General features: G+C 49.7%; 1 protein-coding gene across 4 annotated transcripts in view; it reads left to right on the top strand.

Annotated features, from left to right (window-relative positions):
- atxn1a (ataxin 1a) overlaps positions 1 to 6,422 on the top strand; it is a 91,562-nt gene that overhangs the window by 77,362 nt on the left and 7,778 nt on the right. The window contains exon 1 of one of the 4 annotated variants that reach the window (XM_064348182.1): positions 364 to 693. The exons of the other annotated variants lie outside the window; for them this stretch is intronic. The gene's annotated coding sequence lies outside the window, so the exon portion shown is untranslated. Of the gene's footprint in view, positions 1 to 363; positions 694 to 6,422 lie in introns of those variants that run through there. 4 annotated transcript variants of the gene reach the window in all.

Below are 6,422 nucleotides of genomic sequence, written 5' to 3' on the forward strand. Positions count from 1 at the left end.
GTGTGTGTGTGCGTGCGTAAACGCGAGTGTGTGTGTGTGCGTGCCTGCCTGAGTGCGAGTTACATGCCTGCATGTCGTCTCTGTCTTTCTGTTTTTTTTAGATCTGCCTCACCCCTCCCTCCCTCCCTCCTCCTTGCTCTCTCGTTCACCCTCCCTCCCTCCCTCCCTCCCTCCCTCCCTGCTCGTAAGCACAGCCCGGGCACGCGGCCAGCTGGTGTGTGTGTGTGTGTTTTTTGAATGAATACCTGATGAGGCGGGTGAAGTGGGCGGGGCGGGGCTGGGAGTGGGGGGGCTGGGGGGGGCGGAGCCGCGCTGGCGGGGTTGTGTTGGAGATCGCCGGCAGTCTGCCGGGGCCCTGCATAAGGCACGGCTGAGTGTCGCACGCACGGCTAGCTGAGTGCCGCCGCTGCCGCTGCCGACGCCGACGCCGGCCGAGGGGAACTTCCTGTGCGCGCGGCCTGCCGCCACGGCTCAGAGCCGGAGGGGCGGGGCAGGGGGGTGGGGGGGCGTCAGACTGGCGGTCGCATTCGCGTCTTTTACGTAGTTTTTGGGACACGTCCGCTGAAGGGGAGATTTCGGGAAGAACTGCTCTCTACCTGCCGGCTCTCTCTGTCAGGGACCGGGACGGCTCGACTCGGCTCAGCTCAGCTCAGCTCAGTTTAGTTCTGTTCAGTGGGGAAACTGGAGAGACAGGTAAGCCATTCACCCTCCCCACTCCTCCTCTCTGTTACCCCCCCCCCCCCCCCCGTGTTGTTGTGCTGCTGTCGCTGTTTTACCTCCCCCCCCCCCTCTCCAACTTTCCGTACAGCGCCTCTATTCTCTGTCCTCTGGAGGCTGAAGTATCTGTCTGCTCCCTGCCAGCCGGGAGACTCCTCCGGGGGGAAAAACGCAAGTCATGCAGCCTGTCCGTGGGGCTCCTCTCTGAAGGACACTCTGTGTGCTTGTTTACTCTCTCTGCTTCTCCCTCTCTGCCCCTCTCTTTCCTCCGTCTTACTCTCGTAATATGCCCCCTCTCTTTTTCACACACTCTCACTCTTTCTTTCTCCCTCTCTCACTTACTCCCTCTTGCTCTAGCTTGTTCACACCCCTCCCTCCCTCCCTCCCACTCTCTGTCTCTCTCTCTCTCTCTCTCTCTCTCCCTTTCTCTCTCCCCCTCTCTGTTCCTCCCTCCCTCTCTCTCTCTCTGTCCCCCCTGGCTGTGCATTGTGCAAGCTTTCCGAACACAGTGTTGTGGGATCCTGTAGTCGTAGTGAAGGTGGTGACAGCAGCGTTTGTACCGGCCGTCCGTCTCAACCCTGGGCCCGCCTCTTAAAGGGACAGGACCCCCCCCCCCGTAGTGCTGACAGAGCTGATGGGAGCTTCTCTCCGGCTAAAATTAGCGGACAGATTATATATCACATTGTCGAATTGAGCCTTGCAGTGCGGAGGGGGAGGGCCGGTTAGCAGTCGTACAGTACAAGCGTGCGCACACTGTAATCTCATGACTCTCAGAATGATTGCAGCTTTGCGTTGCGTGTCTCTGCCACAATGTTGCAGTACTGTACAATCTGATTAGCGGCTATCTGGGCATTGCATGTTTCAGCATGCTCAGTCTGAGCCTGAACCACAGTGTGCTTGAATGAAGATGACCTGGCATTGAGTTCAGTGGCCTTGCTTTTTTTTACCTTCATCTTCTATGATTCTTCTTTCTGTATTAATAAAGCTTTAGGCTTTCTTTGCAGTCTCTTTCTCAGAGCCCTGGGAGTGCTATTAACACTCTGCAGAACGCAGCTGGGAGAGCGGTTACGTGTTGAGGTCATGTGTTCACTGCTGGGGTCATAGTGCATGTGTGCTCAGCAAGCTGACCGGGGTTTTGCGTGTGTCGTGAATGGAAAGTATGTGTGCATGTACGGTGCTGTGTGTATTTATGCGCGTTAGCTAACAAACATTTCGTTTGTTTTCCCTAAGGGTTTTTAAAAAAATGTATTTATCGGTAAACACAATGATTGTGTTTCATTTGTTACTCAGGCCCACTATTTTCTCTATCCATATTGGGTTGCACAGTAACTTTGGGCTACTGTGTATGAGATGGGATCAGGTTTGTGCTTTTGGGGTGGGATGGCAGTCTCTGAAATCAGTCCAGCCTGCACAGCCATCTTTACGATGGCTTGCCCAGTGTACGTGCCTGGCAGTGAATGCGCGTGAACCTGCTTTTCCGTCAACCTTCCAGAAGGGAAGGCGGGGCGTTCCGAACGGGTTCGCGTTTTGGCCGAGCGCACGCGCTGCCGCCGGTCTCTCCCCACGCTGAGCTCCTCTGCCGGGCGTCACCAGGGAAAACCTCGGAACAGAGCTTAAAAAAAAAAAAACAAAAAAAAAAAAAAGCACACGAACAAACAAGTGTCTTATGCAAGCCTTTTACGCTCGATCTCCATCTGTTTCACACCTTGCGCCCGCTCGCTTCCCACCAGCGGAGCCAAAGCCGCCTGATTGCCTTCGCCGTGTCGCGCCTTTCCCTCTGTAATTTCACAGCTTCTTGAAAAGTGTCATCTTGGCGTGTTTTCGTTTCTAGAGGTGGAGGGGTAGGGGAGTGGAGCAATTTGCGTTTAGCTCTGACGCTTATTGCACAATTCCGATAGCTGTGAAATCTAGCAGCGCGCACGTGCACGGGACAAACACTACTGCAGACACGGAAAAAATCACATGTTCAAAAACCACGTGTGCAAAATCCACATGTGAACATCCAACATGTGAAGCGTACACATGTGAACTATGAAAATAATTCCACTTATAAGACGAGAGCGGGAAAAGGTAACCTATGCTATTTCAAGTTATGTTTTGTTTTCACATGTGAAAACTGTTTGGGCTAGGCCCCTTAGTTCTAGTGAAGGCAAATCTTAATGCTGTAGCATACGAACACATTCTAGATAATTCTGTGCTTCCCCAACAGTTTTGAGAAGGCCCTTTCAGCATGACAATGCCGCCGGGCACACAGCAAAGTTCTTATAGAAATGTTTTGTTGAGAACGGTGTGGAAGACCTTGACTGGCCTGCACAGAGTCCTGACCTCATCTGAATCCGACACCTTTGGGATCAGTTGGAAAGCCAACTGCAAGCCAGGCCTAATCGCCCAATCAGTGCCCAACCTCTCTAATGCTCTTCTCTCAGAATGGAAGCAAATCCCTGCAGCAATGCTCCAATATCTAGTATAAAGCCTTCCCAGAAAAGTGGAGGTTGTTGTAACAGCAAAGGGTGGACAAACTCCATATTAATACCCATAATTTTGGATGAGATGTTGGATGTCAGGTGTCGAACTACTTTTAGCCATGTAGCGTAAGTGTGATTGTCTCTCACTCTAAATTCAGTTCAGTTCAATTAAATTGGCAGGACAGAATTTTACATTTGCATTGCCAAAGCATGCCAGGTAAAACATGAACATGGCACATTTAAAAATCATCACTTGTAAAGAGTCTTTCTCGCTCTCTCTCTCTCTCTCTCTCTCTCTCTCTCTCTCTCTCTCTCTTTCTCTCTCTCTCTCTCAGTGTGGCTGTGTACCTGTATGTGCATGTATGTGTACATAAGTTAATGTATATATAAGGATGAGTATATAAGTATTTGCGCTTAAGCGTGTGTGAGTATGTGTGTGTGTGTGTGTGGTGTGTGTGTGTCTGTGCGTGTGGTGTGTGTGGTGTGTGTGTGTGTGTGTGTGTGTGTGTGTGTGTGAGTATGTGCGTGTGTGTGTGTGGTGTGTGTGTGTGTGTGCGTGTGGTGTGTGTGTGTGTGTGTGTGTGTGTGTGTGTGAGTATGTGCGTGTGTGTGTGTGGTGTGTGTGAGTATGTGTGTGTGGTGTGTGTGTGAGTATGTGCGTGTGTGTGTGTGTGTGTGTGTGAGTATGTGTGTGTGGTGTGTGTGTGAGTATGTGCGTGTGTGTGTGTGTGTGTGTGTGGTGTGTTTGTGTTTGCTGTTGATCTTTGAGACTGCTGGCTCTGTCCAGTGTGGGCCAGTAGAGGCTGCTTTCTCTCACTGTCCCGGATGAAGCAGTGCTTTGGGCTCATTCCCTGTACTTAATCTGCCAGGATAAACCATTAGTGCTGGGGAAAGTGAAAGATTAGGCGCTTAATTTCCCCCAGGATGCTGTGTGATACAGGCATCAGTTCACATAGCCTGTGTGTGTGTGTGTGTGTGTGTGTGTTTATGTGTATGTGTGTGTGGGTCTGTGCCTGTGTGTGTGTGCGTGTGTGTGGGACTGTACGTGTGTGTGTGTGTGCTTGTGTGCGTTTGTGTGTATGTGTGTACATGTGTGTCTGTGTATCTCAGAATCTGCACACATGTGCTCCATTAAGCCTCATTGGTTCCTGGCAGTGCCAGACAGGAAAACCTCTATAGATGTGCAAAACAGAGGGTTCATTGCTTTCTACCAACAAGGGGAGACATTTAAGCACATTTGAATTATGATAGCGTTAAAGGTGTTGCTGTTCCTGAAAGTAAAGACTGAAAATAAAGAACCAAAGGTTAAAGGTCGATTTGATATATCAAATAGCTTAAAAATTGTTGCAAACATAATTTGAAATATATTTGAAACACACATTCCAACCCATTACAGCTGTTAATCATTCAAGTTACCTTCTTTTTATGATAATGGGCTCATTAATATGTCCAAATGGCTCTGTGCAACATAAAACTGAGATGACTAAACATACTTGGACAAGGAGAGGTGTAGGGGGGGGCGGAGGGAGGAGTAGTCGCACAGGAAAAGCACATCTGCGTGCCGGTGGAGGCTTATTGATGCAGAGCTTCCCACTAAACCACCTTGATAAGACGTAGCTTCCATTAGCCAGGGCAGCGTCCTGCAGCGCCGAATAAAAATAAACCACTCGTCTCTGTGCTCGTTTAGCCTGGCCTCGAAGCTGCTCTTTACTCTACAACTGTCCTGTTTTTTAACCCCTTCCTTCCACTACAGGCTGCAGCCTCAACAACATTGTGGAGCAGTGGTAGCCAGCCCTGTTCCTGGAGATCTACCGTCGTGTAGGTTTTTATTTCAGCCCTAATTTGGCACACCTGGCTCTACTTATTAGGAGCTCAGCAGCATATCTAGCTGTTGAATGAGGATTGGAGTGAAAACCTACAGGATAGTAGATCTCCAGGAAGAGGGTTGGTTGCCACGGTTGTAGAGAAAAGAAAAGTGTCATACTGTTTTTTTTTTTTTGGTCGAAGAGAGTTATTGTATAAAAATTCAAATGCTATCCTCATGGCAGAAATTCCCTGTTCTCTGAGAACTGCCGAAACCAGTCCCCCCCTTGCAAACCGGCCGCGGTGACGCTTCAGGCGGCTCACGGGGGCGTTTATATTTAGAACGTCGCTTTTCTGTCCCGAACGTCCTGAGTAAACCGAAATAACGAAGGACAGGCGAGAGTAAACGAGGGGTGGCGGTGAGGGAGGGGCCTACGGCGGCTTTTCGGCAGGCGTATCTCTTACGCGGGCCGGTCGGGTGCTGTTTGCGATGTCGTGCCTGTTTAAACGGTACTTCCTTTTGTTTCTGTTGTTTTCGCGTGCCGGTCACTGGTGGGGCTGACCGTAACTTGACCTATCATTCTGTTGCATCTTTCTTGGTGAGGGTAATCACAATTAGAACATTCTTAATACATAATAATAATAATAATAATAATAATAATAATAATAAGAAGAAGAATAGTAAGGAGAGTATACTAATAGAATAGCATATATAAGGGAATATAATTACATTATATTTTAGTTGACCTTGCCGAGCAGGATAGTTGCATAATAAACAATAGGAAGTTAGCAGGCAGTAGTTTATAGTCAACAGCTCCTGAGTTTTTCTTATTGCTGTGGTGATCAGGTAAAGCTTCCCCATGGCTGGAGGACAGTGATTACCCCCGTGTGGCTGTAGGATTGAGGCCTGTAAATCTGCCCTGGCAGTGCTGTGCTCACAGCGAGCTGTCCACACCTGCGGGGCGGCTCTTAAATCAGCTGCGTCGTTTAACACGCAGAGCAGCCCTCCCGCGCTCGCCGGACGGACGAGTGGGCGGAGGGGCGACGGGAGGGATCGATGGAGCGCGGCGGGGAATATCAAACGAGTATCAGTGCGGAGAGAGGGCTCACTTTAAGCGTGCGAGCGCATATTCCTCGCCCCCAGCAGACACCTGTGGCCTTACGAGGGTTCTGCGCTAGGTCGCCTTGGGTCAGTGATTCATCACACGTGAACTTTAGCCATCACACGTGAACTTTAGCTATCAAGCGTGAACTTTAGCTATCAAGCGTGAACTGTAGCCATCACGTGTGGACTTTAGCTATCAAGCGTGAACTGTAGCCATCACGTGTGAACTTTAGCTATCAAGCGTGAACTTTAGCTATCAAGCGTGAACTTTAGCTATCAAGCGTGAACTTTAGCCATCATACGCAAACTTTAGCCATCACGTGAACATTAGC

The sequence above is a fragment of the Anguilla rostrata genome, chromosome 8 (assembly GCF_018555375.3).
Source record: "Anguilla rostrata isolate EN2019 chromosome 8, ASM1855537v3, whole genome shotgun sequence".
Lineage (NCBI taxonomy): Eukaryota > Metazoa > Chordata > Actinopteri > Anguilliformes > Anguillidae > Anguilla > Anguilla rostrata.